Here is a 13,935-nt window from a genome sequence, read left to right on the forward strand (position 1 = left end):
TCAGCCCCGAATTTCAGAATTTCGTCTTCCAGGAGGGGTGGGGATACACAAAGTATTTTAGGAATCAGAGTCTCATGTTTCTTGCCTCCCCCATTCTCTTCCCCAATTCAGTTCCCTCCCTGCCAGGCTCTGCTGGGTTGACAAATTCTCTATTCCCTGAGTCCTCAAGGGCTACTAGGGATTCTGTAAAAAAGCAAATATCCATATAGGTCCCAGGAAAGAGTTGGGGTGGGCGAGGGCCTGGGTCTTTGCTACTCTGCAGCTCATCCAGGAAGAGAAGACTGGGGCCAGTACCGCTCTGTCGCACAACTCCACGGAGCACCCACACACTGTACTCTACATGAATGACACCCTCTACCACAACAAAGAGAATGGTGCCTGCTGGAGTTGTGCACCTTGGTGGCCCTAGCTGTGTTCTCTTCTAGTATCCATCTCTCAGAAAGTAGATGGAAACCATCTGAAAGACCATTTTCAGCCAGATTCCTTTCACCACCTGCATGCACTAGTTGTTAACATTTCCCCACATTTGAGCACACTTTCTCTTTCTCTGCTTAACATTTTCAAATGTTAAGATGCAAACGCTTCACTTCTAAATACTTCAGCCTGAATCTCTACAGAACTAGGACATTCTCCGATGTAAACACAATGCCAGTTAGCATACCGGCTAAATTTAACGTTGACAATATGTTAAATTGTAATTGTTATTATTTAACAATAATATTATCCAATATAGGGTCCACATTTGAATGTTTGTAATTATCATCTGGGAAGTTCTTCAAACATACAAATTCCTGGCCCCTCTCCTGGAGGGTTTGATTCAGTGGGGTGAATCCCTGGACTCTGAACATTTCCAAGCCCCTCAGGCAATTCAGATGTGCAGTAAAGTTTGACACCAAAGAAAGACTAGGGTTTCAGAACTACCAGGAAGACAGGACGGAACTGGGGAAAGGAACCCCAAAGAGCACCAGGCAGTCAGCTGGTAAAGGAAGAGGGCATGCTTATGGCCAAGCAGGTCGGTGCCAGGGTGTAGGCGGCACCAAACTCAGCCCACACAGCTGCCAACAGATGGCTGGAGGTCAGGCGGGGAGGAAGGGGGTCAGGGCAGAGCCACACAATGGCTCAGAGTCAGAGCATGGAGAGAAAGGAGAGGGCACTCCCTCAGGTGAGCTGGTTCTGTTCCGTGCCTGTGCCAGAGAGGGAGGGGTCCCAGGGTCCAGCGATGACACCAGCTGTGGGTGGAGAGGGCTTCCTGTTGTCTTGCTGGAGGGCACCGTATGAGAACTGCCCTGCTTGGGACAGACTAATGGGTCTCGGTCATCTCCCCAAATCCTGAGCCACAGAGCTGGATTCTAATGGGCATTGAGTACCAGCTACATGCCAGGTACCATGCTAGACCCAGAAGTATTCAGATGACCATGGCACAATTCCAGGAAGCTTATGGTCTAACAAAGGTGACAGATGTATCATAAATAATTCAATCTCCCCTTTCGGGCACAAAGCAGGGAACCTTGCACATCTTGACCCATCTTCACTGAGCAGGGGAAATGGAGAGCTATCGAGAAAGGTGGTGAAGAATATGGAGGGTCTCAAGCCCCCAGCCTGTTAGTAGTTTTTACTAAGAGAAAATGACTCAGTTCTAGGACTGCCCTAGGAAGAGACCTTCAGTGCCTCCTCTCAGGACAGAATGGTTCAAGGGGTTAAGGACTTAATCCCTTTGGCTCCCAGAGCTTTCTCTTCTGAGAGGACCCTGCCCCTATCTACCCCCAGCACCCACACTTACCCAGACCCCAAATCCCACTGGTTTTGCAGCCAGGTACCCGTCCCCCACCCCCTCACTCCACACTCTGCTGCCCAGCTCCACCTCTCCCCTCCCACAGCCCCAGCTCCAACAGGGAAGTCAGCATGCCCTGTGCCAGGAATACGACTCCTCCAGCAGGAAGGTATAACAATAAGTCAAGTAGGTCAGCTCCCTGCCTCAAACAGATGTGCAGCTGATCCCTGCTTCCGTATTGAAAACCTACAGGTTTTATACAGCTCTACAAGCTTCTTTGATGTCAGGCCCATCACTGAGTCACACGCACCAACAAAGTCTTTCTCTTGTTTAACTATGTTCTCTCTGTGTGGTTCTCACTTAATTCCAAATGTGAGGAAACTGAATATAACTGCTTTCATTTTCTTCCCACTCATACAGCCCCTCTCTAGCCTCCTCTCAGCCAAATTAAAGCAGCCCCATGTGGTTCAGTTTTGCTACTGGAACTTACTTTCCATTTCTCTCTTTCCTGGGCCTACCCTGGACTCTCCACCAATTGAAGCCAAAGTGGACACAAGAGTTAATAAAGGGCTCTCTGGGTCCTAAGAGAGCAGAGGGACAGGAGGCTGTGTGACACAGTTACATCAGTCGGGTTTGCATTCAGAGTCCTGAGTCCCCAGTCCCCGGGTCAGAAACCATTTGTGCAGCTGTTCTGTTCACACACACACACACACACACACACACACACACACACACACAAGGAATCCCTGGAGATCACAGCTCCTAGCACACACCCTGTAGATTTGGGATCTGGGTACAAAGAGAGTCAGTGATGGAAGAGGTGAGGCAGCTCGTGGCTCCTCTCAAAACTTTCCTTCCTAGAGCTGGCGATTAAGATGGCAGGGACCGGGACCAGGAGCTGGCAATCAGCTGAATGGAACGTTTGGCAAAAGGGAAAGAAAGGTCTTGGCCAGGAACCATCCCGGGAGCCAGAACAGCCACATCTCCCTTCTGTCCGGTCCACACTTCCTGCTTTTTCCACCCCCTGCCCTCAGCCACCGCAGCCCCAAGAACCAGGCCTTCTAGTTCAGATCGGCCGGGTTTCCTCCAAGGAGCACGGTGGTTAAGAATTACTCTTCCAGTTTCCTCGACCCTCCAGAGAAAGGAGGTGGACTGGATGGTGGAGGAAAAGAGGAGCTCCCAGGATGACCTTCCCTTAATAATCTTGGCCTCCAGTTGAGAGGACTCCTGAGGAAACTTCTTTACGGACAAAGTTCACACCAGCCCACCCACATGAGAAAAACAACCTGACATTTCCAAACAGCAACATCTAGGAAACCTTAGCCTCTCTGAAGGTCCTGTAGGCTCCTGAAGCATAAAGGAAGCCCCTCTGGGAGGAGGATGTAAGAAAGTGGGTGGAGGAGGGCATGGGGACACAGCAGCCCTTCTCGGTGCCACTTGCTTGCTGCAAACCAAGGGCTCCTGCAAGGCTCAGACTGTCGCCTCTGTCACCTCTAGCTGAATCTCCAGTCCAGCTTCCCCAGCTCATGCCCTTTGGAATCCAGTTCTCCAGGATTCCTTCACGGGCTGGGAAAACTCGCTAGAGGAGGCCAGCCCATTAAGCAGGATCCAGAAAGCAGGTCACAGCTGCTCCCGTCCAGCCGGGGCACCAAAGCGAGGACCCAAAATGCCAGCAAGGTTCTGCTCTGCCTGGAGGACTCACCAGAGGGGAGAGATGAGAGGCAATGTCCTCCACCTCACGGCTCAGGTCCAGACTCCCCGGGTCCTCACAAGCTAGGTGGGGCTAACCCATCAGAGTCTGCAAGGAGGAAGGAGGCAGCCCTGAGCAGCACTTCAAATTACAGCCCAACCCCATGGCAAGGGGATGGGGGTGTATCTCAGGGTAACTACAGAGGCATCAGACTAACCAGAGTCTACCGCAGAATGCCAGTGAGACCATCCTGCAAAAGAATGACATCTTTGCTGGGGATCAACACTCTGATCTTTAGGGAGTGTCTCCAATTCATTCAATTATAACAATTCTTTGGTTATTTTCTGGTAGCACCTTTCTTAGACATCTAAAAGGTAATCTCTCTTCTCCATGACAGGGTCCTACCGTCTAGTAGAATGAGGCCCACAGACGGTCAGCGACGTTGCCCTGGGTCTCACTGCGGAGCCACGGCAGAGTTGGGAAGGGCCCACAGAACCAACGTGGGGAGGCTACTTGGTGCTGGTCCTCAGAAACAACCCTGGCCCCAGCCTTGCACTCCATCCCACGAGTACACACTTGGCACTGGTGTGCCAGAGCCTGGGACGAGCAGGACTGAGGGACTTGGTCCCCAGGACAATTCTACAGGGTAGAGAAGGTGGGGCCAGCAGCCCCAGTGTAGTGGCACTGCCTGTGCCAGGGGGCAAGGACAGGCTGTGTGGGCAGCTGACAGCCACCTGCTTGGCGCAGAAGAGGGTAAAAGGCAGTCGAGCAGAAAAAGACTGAGCCGGTCATCCATGGGAACCTCGGAGGAGCAAAGACCGGCCGCCACACCGTGCCCAGGGCAAGCTCCTTCCCGCCCTCCTGGTAGGGAGGCTCTGCGCCACTGTCCACAAGCCCTGCCCACTGTCCCTCTGCCACCACAGTCCCTAAACCAGCAATCTTGACATGCAGTCTAATCATAGAGAATATCTGCAATTAGTGCTAACTCCCCAAATCAAGAAAATCCCTGATAGACTGCAGTCACTCCCAGGCACCCAAAGCCACAGTAATCACACAAACTGCACACTTTCCCGCCCCCTCCGACTCATTCCCTCATTAGCTCCCTAAGGGTAGGAGAAGAAGCTGGCCTAGACACCACGAGGTGACAGCCTTAGTGCCACTGGCAAAGAAGCCTGAGAAAAGTAGACGGAAAGTTGTTTGTTTTTTTTTTTGAAGCAATGAAGTATTTTTTTTCTTTAAGCTTTTAAGTTCAGACTACAAATCTTGTTCTATCTATAAATCTAATAAATTTTTTCCCCACAACTCACACACACACACTGTATTTTATTTTTACAAAAGACAAATAAACTGGCACCAAGCATTGTAAATGGATGATCACAACAAAAGCAACAATGATTGCAATTACCACACACGAAACACACTCATACTATGACATAATATTGACATTCAGTCCAGTAATCCTCCACTGTAACAGCTCCTTTACTTTGCAGTGAAAATTGATTTGTATATTTTTTGCCTCTGAGTAGACGGAAAGTTGAACAAGAAGAAAAAGGAAAACAGGACCTCTAAGCTCCAGGGGCAGCTCTGGGCCTTCCCTGTCCACATTCCAGCATTCGGGGACAGGCTGGGCCAGTGAGGAGAGCACCAGGGAGGGAAATGCCAGGGAAGGAGACTCCAGACACAAGAGCCCAGGAGAGCCTTTGCCCAAAGGTCACCTGGCTTCTGGACAGCCTCAGGGACAGGTGTTATTTCCTAGGTCAAGGCAGAGTGGAGAAGCCCTGGGGTCCTCACAAACCAGAGTGGGAAAAGAAAGGGGTGTCAGCTCTCAAGTAGCCCCCTTCTTTCAGACCAGAAAAAAACACACACACACAAAAACAAAACACCACCAAACATCTGATACTAATTTACACAGGGGTGTTAGAGGCCAAAGTGTTAGTCCCTCCCAGGGACGTTTGCATTTAAAAAGCAGAGTCTGAGGAGAGGGGTGCTCAACCTAAAGGAATCTGGAAGTGGAAAAGGAAATTTCTAGTGGCACTGGGAGAAATGATCCATTAAAAGGTAGGGGAGGTGGATCTCTGCCATAGGCCTTGACTGTCCATGGCCTCCCCTGGTCCCAGTTCCTGAGCCCCAGGAATCCCTTGCCCCTCTCCAGGACACAAGTCCCCCCAAGCGCTGCCCACCAGGCAGCTTGTCCCTTTAAGTCACTGACCCTCCCCCCCAGTACTTGGCCTTGGCTGCTGTTAGCCTGGCCTCACCCAGTAGCCATGAAGTTCCACTCCACTCTTCCTGGTAGCAGGCCGGAAGGATGTCCTGCTCCGGGTCAGCCAAGGACACTGAACCCTGGGGGAGACCACGGATTCTCTCTTACCAAGGTCAAAGGAGAAACCCCACTCAGGATGCAGGGCCCTAAGAGGGAACTGAGAAATGAGATCCTTTTTGAGATGGCCTCAGTGTCCAGAATCCCCAAACCACAGGGAAAGGGATACTGAGATGGGGGGACTGAATGTGCAGGCATAATGGAACTAACCATCCTTAGCTACCTTGCTGAAATACCATTGCAATGTATGTAAACTCCATCACAAAGTCTGTCAAATTAGTACTACACGGATATGTCCACTGTCGTGCCTGGAGTCAGGGTATCCCACTTTGTTTTGGTGAAAAGAAAGAGAAGGTAGGTTGGGGGTGGGGGGGACAGAGAGGGAGGCTAAGTGAATAGGAGCATCACAGAAAGAGAAGGAAGGAAACAGACCTCCCCCATCCACCCCAGCATTTTGTGCCAGGTATTGTCTTGTTTAATCCTCATAACAATCCTTAACTGTGCATATTATTATCCTTATTTTATGAAAACAGAAAAGGAATGAGTAATTTGCCCAAGGTCACACAAGTAGTAAAAGACACTGAGTCAAATTGTTGTAAATCATCCACACTTCAATAAGCAAATAATAAAATAAATAACATTTAAAATTAGAATAAATAAATAAAAGTTAAACTGAATCTTGTTTGAGGCCAAAATTGTTTGAGGTCCTTTTCCCATCCTGCCATGGAGACCCAGGCATACTGCATTTTATGAAATGTTCAAGCTGATATTGGTGACTATTCTGGTACACCCCCAAGCTCTCCCCAAACACCAACACACTGTGTCACTGTCTCAAGCCACTGAAAAAAACAAGCTAATAAATAAATAAGCAAGCAAGCAAACAAACCCTAAAAACCAGACCCACAGCTTTGCAGATAAGAGAACCAAAGACCGCAGGGGAAAAATGACTTGCCTGAAGTCACACAGGTAGTCAGTGGCAGAAGTGGAACGGGAAGCAGGTCTCGGACTCCCACTCAAGTGCTCTTTCCAGACTGAACCACAACCAATCTTGTCCGTTCCCAAAATCCTCCAGGGAAGAAAGTCCCTCAGCCTTTCTGTTCTAACCTCTCTCAAATTGGTCCATTCCTTTCCAAGATTCTGATTACTTTCATTAAGTGAAATAACCTATAGAAAGCACATCTTAAGCACCAAAAAATTATTATTCCTTTCTCTTACCTGACCATTAGAATAACGTCCTAGCTAGCCTCTCTGTCTCCCCTGCCGACTCCTTGAGGTATCTGCACTCCAGTGCCAGGGAATCCTGCAGCACAACTCTGATCGTGTCATTCTTCCAATGAAATACTTTGTCTCTCCCCTTCCTTATCAGGTACTCAAGACCCCCCACACTGAGTCCCAGCCCAGTCCCCTGCATGACCCCCAAAACGCTGATGGCTATTAACCATTCTCCAGGGCCCCATGTTTTCCCACAAAACTTCACTCATGCTAGTGCCCTCTACAAATACCTGCTCTTACGTTAGAGCCTCCTTTCATCTCCTAAGACTGAAAGTGACTTTGCTCTCTTTCGGACATCTGTAAAAATTTTAATGCATCCCACTGCATTTATATTGTTTTGTATTACCCCACTGGTGATGAGAATGAAAACAACCTATCCATGTAGGTGCTTTATAGTTACAAAGCACTGTATAGATATAAGCCCATCAATCTGAAGAAAAAAATCACCTCCTATATCTTTGTCTTCCTCACGATGCTCAATACAATGTTTTACACATGGCACAGAGCTGTTAAATACTGTGTTCTGAGGGTGGTCTGACCAACCCAGAGAAGAGTTATCACTTCCCCGTTGTAGCATCAGAGATTCTGAAGCTGAATGAGGAAGGCAAAATTGTCATTGGTTTTTCCAGGTCGATACTCCATAGCATTTATTAGATTCTCAGAATTTAGAGACCCCCAAAATATTAAGCACTCTAGTCCTAGCTTCTATACTTTTATGAAATGCTGCCCAAGATTACACCAACTCTTGGGGCAGCCACAGGACTAGTGACTCATACTGAGCTTATAGAATTAGCGCACTACGTAAAGAAACTCATCCGTTCACTTGCATTTTTTGGAGTACAATGTGGTTACCTCAAGGTCAGGGGCCATACTGAACTCAAGCTTGTATCCCTAGGGTTTAGCACAAACCTGCTATTGGAAGATGATAAGATAATTGTGACCACCACCATTTACTGAGCCCTTGCCATGTATCAGGCACTGTTCCAGGTAGTTCGTTTTGTCTGTCCTCTTCACTGCTGTGCACTGAGGAGAGCGTCAGGTTCATCATGTACATTCAATGCATAACGGGTGATGGATGGATGAATAAAAGGTAAGATGCAAACTCCTTCAATGCCTCTGGCCAAATTAAACTAATTTCCCTCCACCTCTTTTACCACTCGCTTCACCCTCCATCCCACCCCAACGCCTACTCATTGTTCAGATCTCAGCTAACATTTCATTTCTTCCAGGAAGTCTGACCACCCTAAATGCCCCGCTTACGAGTTCTCAAAGCATCCCATACTACCCCACCCCCTACACCCAGCCTACTCACTTGTCTATGTTCCCAACCCAGCAATATGTTCTGGAAGGCTGTGTGTCCTAGTCACTGAAAGCACCTAAAGTCATAAGTAAGCACTCAAAAAACATCTGTTGAATGAACGAATGAGCTCTTTTTAAACATTATCTGACAGACTTTCATTACTCTTGTGATCATTTCTTCCACAGACGACTTTCAGAAGAACACGTGCTGCTGTCACCTGGCTCTTGGGGAAGTCCCATCTCATGCAGAACTTGGGCCTCATTGACATTTTTTCCTCACAGGTCCCTCCAGTGTAGCACAGAAGGAACACGGGTTCTAGAAGTATCCTGACCTACACTCAAACTTTGGCTCTTCTTTCATTAGTTGTACAACCTTAGCCATGTTTCTTAATCTTGGTTTGAATGTAAACCTAAGCTTAACCTCAGTTCTCCCATCTGCAAATGGGGATGAGACAATTCCATTATCATCCATTTCCTCCAAGGATTGGGGGGGCGGTGTGGAATTAAGATAAAATTTGAAAAGCTACGGGTAGACAGACACTCAGTGCTGGTGGCTATTCCTCTTTATCACATGCTCTTGCCTTTCTTGGTAGTTGAACTTTTCCTCAAGTGGCTCCTTTTTGCCTTCCTTGTTGGGACCATATACAACAGCATAATCAAAATTGTACTTCAGAGAATTGCCAACCGTTTGGAACCACTCTATCTTTCAAAGTCTCTTGTCAGGGAACTGTATCCATCTTTTCTCTTAGTAGAAAGAAAGGAAGGAAGGAAGGAAGGAAGGAAGGGAGGGAGGGAGGAAGGAAGAAAGAAAAGAAAGAAAGAAAGAAAGAAAGAAAGAAAGAAAGAAAGAAAGAAAGAAAGAGAAAGAAAGAAAGAAAGAGAAAGAAAGAAAGAAAGAAAGAAAGAAAGAAAGAAAGAAAGAAAGAAAGAAAGAAAGAAAGAAAAAGAAAGAGAGAGAGAGAGGGAGGGACGGAGGAAGGAAGGAAGGAAGAAATCTGCCTTCTTGAATTCTAAAGTGAAAATCTGACATCCTGGTTATAATATTTTGGGGAAAATATAGTTGCCTTCTCCTAGGTTCCCATAATATCCAATTTGCAAAAAATCTCTCCATCTTGGGTCAGAATTAAATGCGCTGTAATAGTGCTCCTAGTACTTTAACTTCTTTTACCCTTTGGAAGACACAACAGCATGGCAAGTCAGGAATGTGACAGACACTCTGCTTTCAGAAAAGTGGGGCTCTCAGAGATGTCTCAACAGTGGCAGGGCTCCATCATTATTCCTATCTGGGTTCTAGGTTAATCTGAACCTGAGACGGGAAGAGCTCGTATCTATTTCTTCGCCCTAGCAAGGCAAACTGTACTATTTCCTCAAAATGGAATCTCTCTTCTTTTCCCCTCACTCTGTGCCTTCTGGTTTGCTGTCAAGGGTACCAAGTAGACTAAGATAGAAAGAGAGAAAAAACTTGGCAGGAGAGGTTGCCTCCATGCAAGCTTATTCCTGGTGGGCCTCGGGAACATGTGTGAACAGCTCTCATGCCTGGCATCCACCTCCACTGTGGGGAGGATACAGAAAGAGAAGCTAACCCATAAGACAGGATCCACGGGGCAGAGACTTAGAAGGAAGCACAAAGCATGGTGGGAAGAACTACCAAGGAGAAAAGAAACCACTGCCCAGGAGATTAGTCTCGCAGTGACTAGGGATGGCTAGGGTTAAGAGAGAAAGGTCCAGGAGGAAGGGAGTTGAACAATGTTTTCGAGAAAGAAGAGTGGCAGGTGTGAAAGTTAAGGAGGAAGGAAAAGAGTTTCCAAAGAGGCAAATGATTTTTGGCTTCTCTCTGAAACACTATGAAGCCTCTGCTAGGTAAGACTACACCTACTACGGGAAGTTCTCAAGAAAGAGGAAGGATGAATTGCTAAAGATCCCTTGTCACAGATTCTGTATTCTGCCTTAGGGCTATTGGGAGTCCCTCTCCTCTTCCTTCTCCATACCTCAAGAGCCTCTGCCCCAACACGGGTGTCCAGTGTCCTTAATCTCTAACAAAATGGAGATTTGAGGACAGTGAATTCCATCACCTTGAGAGAAGAGAATTTCCCAACAATGATAGGGTCAACTGATAGGCCACTGATAGGTACATTCTGAAATGCCAAAGGATAGGTCCTTTCATTAGTAGTAAAGTGATCTGTGGAGCAAGTTCCAGCATTGTTAGTAATCATGTGACCTTGGGAGAGTCATTTCTTTGCAGGAAAATGACTTTCCAATTCTAAAGCTATATGTGACCATAGGAAATGCAAGAATTAAGAAGGTACTATGCTGGACTAGAGCGGGGTGGAGGAAATTTGTCCTCCAGGAACTCTGTCCTTGAGAAGTTTGTTACCTAAGGTATGTCCCAGTCTGGTGCCATTTCACAAGCATTCAAATCAAGGAATCCAGTGTGAATGAATTCTGTAACTCTGCTTCCACTTTTTGTTCTCCCAAGACCCAATATCTCCCTGAGAGTGGCACCCAGGTTATGAGCACAGGGTCTGGAGTGGGATTGCCTGCTTTGAATCTCTTCTCTGTCATTTACTAGCTGGCTGACATCAGTAAGTGTCAGCTATTATATTATTTGCCAACTCAGTACTACCCTGTCTATAGACAGTAGCCAGCCTTTGGGGGTGTATGTCTCCCCCTGATTTCCTACAAATATCATTAAGCAGATTTCCCTTCTCTCCCAGTTCCCATTCTACCAACCTTTTAAAGAGAAATACCCAAAGAATAGTTACCTTGGCATTGTCACATTACTCTTCCCTTAGTCAGAAAAGAAAGGTTCCGGAACATTCTCTATTTCATATCCCTTTCCTCCCACCCCTCCCCCCATCACCACCAACTTTCCCTCCCTCATTACTGAGACTAAACTCAGGATGAATAACCTACATTTGTATAGTACTCTGCAGTTTTCAGAGTGCTTTTGCATACATGATTTTATTCAGTTCATGGTAAGCAGTGTATTTCATCCTTAAAACAATCCTATGAGCCAAGGGTATATTTTTCACCATTTTACAGATATGCAAACTGAGTCTTACGTTCACAAGTTGTCCATGCTCACACAGCTAGGAAGCCAGGCCTCCTGACGCTGAACCCACCCACTATTTTCTCTACTACTCCGCATTATCACGTCCAAGTTCACATCCTGGGAGCATGAGGAGCCTGAAGTTTATGGCCAGTTACAAACCCCCAAAGGGAACAGAGATCCCTCATTTTTATTCCTGCTGGCTAGCAGGGCTGTCCAGGCTGAATGACCATACACATGAGATGCCTGCAAAGGGCCAGGCCTAGGTGGGGTGGGGAAACCACAGAGAGGAGACCAAAGGTCCACAAGGGTGTGGGGTATCTGCTAGAGCACCACTACATCATGGCCAAGGACGCAGGTATTCCAGGACAATCCCAAAGGAGAACCCCAGGGAAAAGCCTGAGGACCCAGATAAACTGAACCTTCCTCACCCCAGCACACCCCGTGGGCCTCCCTCACCAATGCTTCCAAGGAGAGGGAAATGGACAAGCTCCCTTCTGGCCAGGGCTGAGAGTTTGATCAGATTCAGACACACACACCCATGCACACTCAGCAGTAAATTCAGAGCCATGGAAATCAAACCTTGGCTCACCCAAAGGCCAGAGGAGAAGCAGCCACAGCTTCAGTCCAGGGTTCCGGCTCAGAGCCACCATCTCCTCAGATGCTGGCGGCCAGGGAGAGCTATAAACTGTGCCTCGACTTAATTTTTCCATGGACACAACCCCAGATGGGACCTCCAGGCTCTGAAGAAGCTTCAATTCTGAAGCATCATAACCTCTCTGTTCTGGGATCCAAAGCTAGAAGTGGGGAGGGAGGAGTATTTGGGGATCAGGTTTGCCACGCCCTGGACCATTTCTCTTCCAATATCTTTCCAAGGCCTAGTGCAGCAATACAGTAAGTTTTCATTCAGCGACAGATACAGCGTTGGAATTCAGTGCAAATGACTTACATCTGCTTGGCCACAACCCAGACAGTCAGGTAGTTTAGAGAGAGAAGGAGGGGCATGTTGGCCCACTTCTGGGATCCTGGGTAGTTGTGTGCTAAGGAATCTGGGCCATGCTGGGTCCAGCCTGCACAGGGTACAAAATTCTCCAACAGAATTGAGAAAAAACATCAGGGCAGCCGAGACAATAGAGATTCCACCCCAGGCCCGACTGGTGGGACTGGGGCAGGGAAGCCACAAAGACCCCACAAGGGGCTGGAGACGGAGAGAAAGAAGGTTGGCGTGAAAGAGCACGAGCAATGGCAGATTCTTCACACACGCCCCTCAGCCAACTAGGGTGTGTGCACTAACCTCATACATTTGGTAACCTCTTCCCACAAACCAGGAACCTGCCAAGCCCCTGGGCTTCCCACCCCACCCCACCCCAGCTTGGCAGCCTCCCTTGGGCTTCCTGCTGCTGCGACTGCTCCCCAACATCAAAGCCACCCATGTCGGAGCTGAAAATGAGAGACAAGTACAGGCCAGGAGAGCAGCGCCTCCCCCAAGGCTCCGGAACTCAGGCCTGAGGGCCCCTCTCCCTCTCCCAAGCTTTCTCCTTTTGCTGCAGTATCCTTATAAGGGAGAAGCTAATTCTACTATCCATCTGGCTAAAAAAATGTATATATTTCCCAGGCTAGATGTTGACTTTCCACCCACTCTAAGAGAAAGCACCCCACCAACACCCTCACTCCAGGGCAGGTTTTGCTTTTTATTTCTCATCTTAAACAAACAAACAAATACCAAAACCACCGGCTGGTTCAGGTCGCCTTGCAGCAGCTGGGAGCCAGGAAGTGTGTTTAGAAGAAAAGGGGTGGGGAAGAGTGTGCCCGGGGTCCGAGACGCCCCGAAACCCCTGGAGCGGGCAGGCAGTGGGGGCTGGCAACCTGCTCGGCGCCGGGACTGGAGCTCCGTTCTCACCGCGTCTGCGTCCCGCCACCGGGAACCTTCGGTTCGTTCCATTGTTGCCCCTCGGCTGTTGCCATGTTGGAGGGAGAGCCCCTGACCTCCGCTCGCTCCACTCTGCGGGAAATCTGCAGACCCCGGGCCGGTGCTCCCGGCTGGGTGCCCGTCTTACCTGTGTTCACTGCGAGTTTCCTGCAAAACCTGATGTGTCGTGTGCTCGGCGACCTGGGCTGCTGGCTCCACGGCTCCGGGCGGCTCCGGCACCCACGCGAGGCGGCCGCGCACCGCCTCCTCCCGGGCCGCTCCCCCTCCGAGCTGCACGCGGCGGGCGCCGACCCCAGGGTTCCCGGGGCAGCGAAGAGGCAGGAGAGGGCGCGAGGACCAGCTCGCAGCGCGGGGGCGGGGGGGCGGTCCTCTAGGCCGAGAGGGTGAGCGAGCCCGCAGAGTCAGGCAACCCCAGGTGAGACAATAGCGGGAGTAGCGGGCGAGAGGGGAGAAGCCATCTCCCGGAGACCTGGCGCACTGCACGGCGACGTTAGGCTCGGCCAGACCCAGCCCGGACAGGCAGCCGCCAGCCGCGGCTCCAGCCCGCGGCGCCCACTGCGCCGCGAGCGGGAGGATGGGGCGGGTCCTGGAACCCTGACCTCCCTCC

General features: G+C 49.2%; 1 protein-coding gene across 2 annotated transcripts in view; it reads right to left on the reverse strand.

Moving 5' to 3' along the window:
* The window catches only part of PIK3C2B (phosphatidylinositol-4-phosphate 3-kinase catalytic subunit type 2 beta), a 58,965-nt gene extending 45,080 nt beyond the window's left edge, over window positions 1–13,885 (reverse strand). For both annotated transcript variants that reach the window (XR_449664.2, XM_007166167.2), the window contains exon 1: window positions 13,456–13,885. The gene's annotated coding sequence lies outside the window, so the exon portion shown is untranslated. The remainder of the gene's footprint in view (window positions 1–13,455) is intronic.
* Window positions 13,886–13,935: the final 50 nt, after the last annotated feature.

The sequence above is a fragment of the Balaenoptera acutorostrata genome, chromosome 1, assembly GCF_949987535.1.
Source record: "Balaenoptera acutorostrata chromosome 1, mBalAcu1.1, whole genome shotgun sequence".
In the NCBI taxonomy this organism is placed as follows: Eukaryota; Metazoa; Chordata; class Mammalia; order Artiodactyla; family Balaenopteridae; genus Balaenoptera; species Balaenoptera acutorostrata.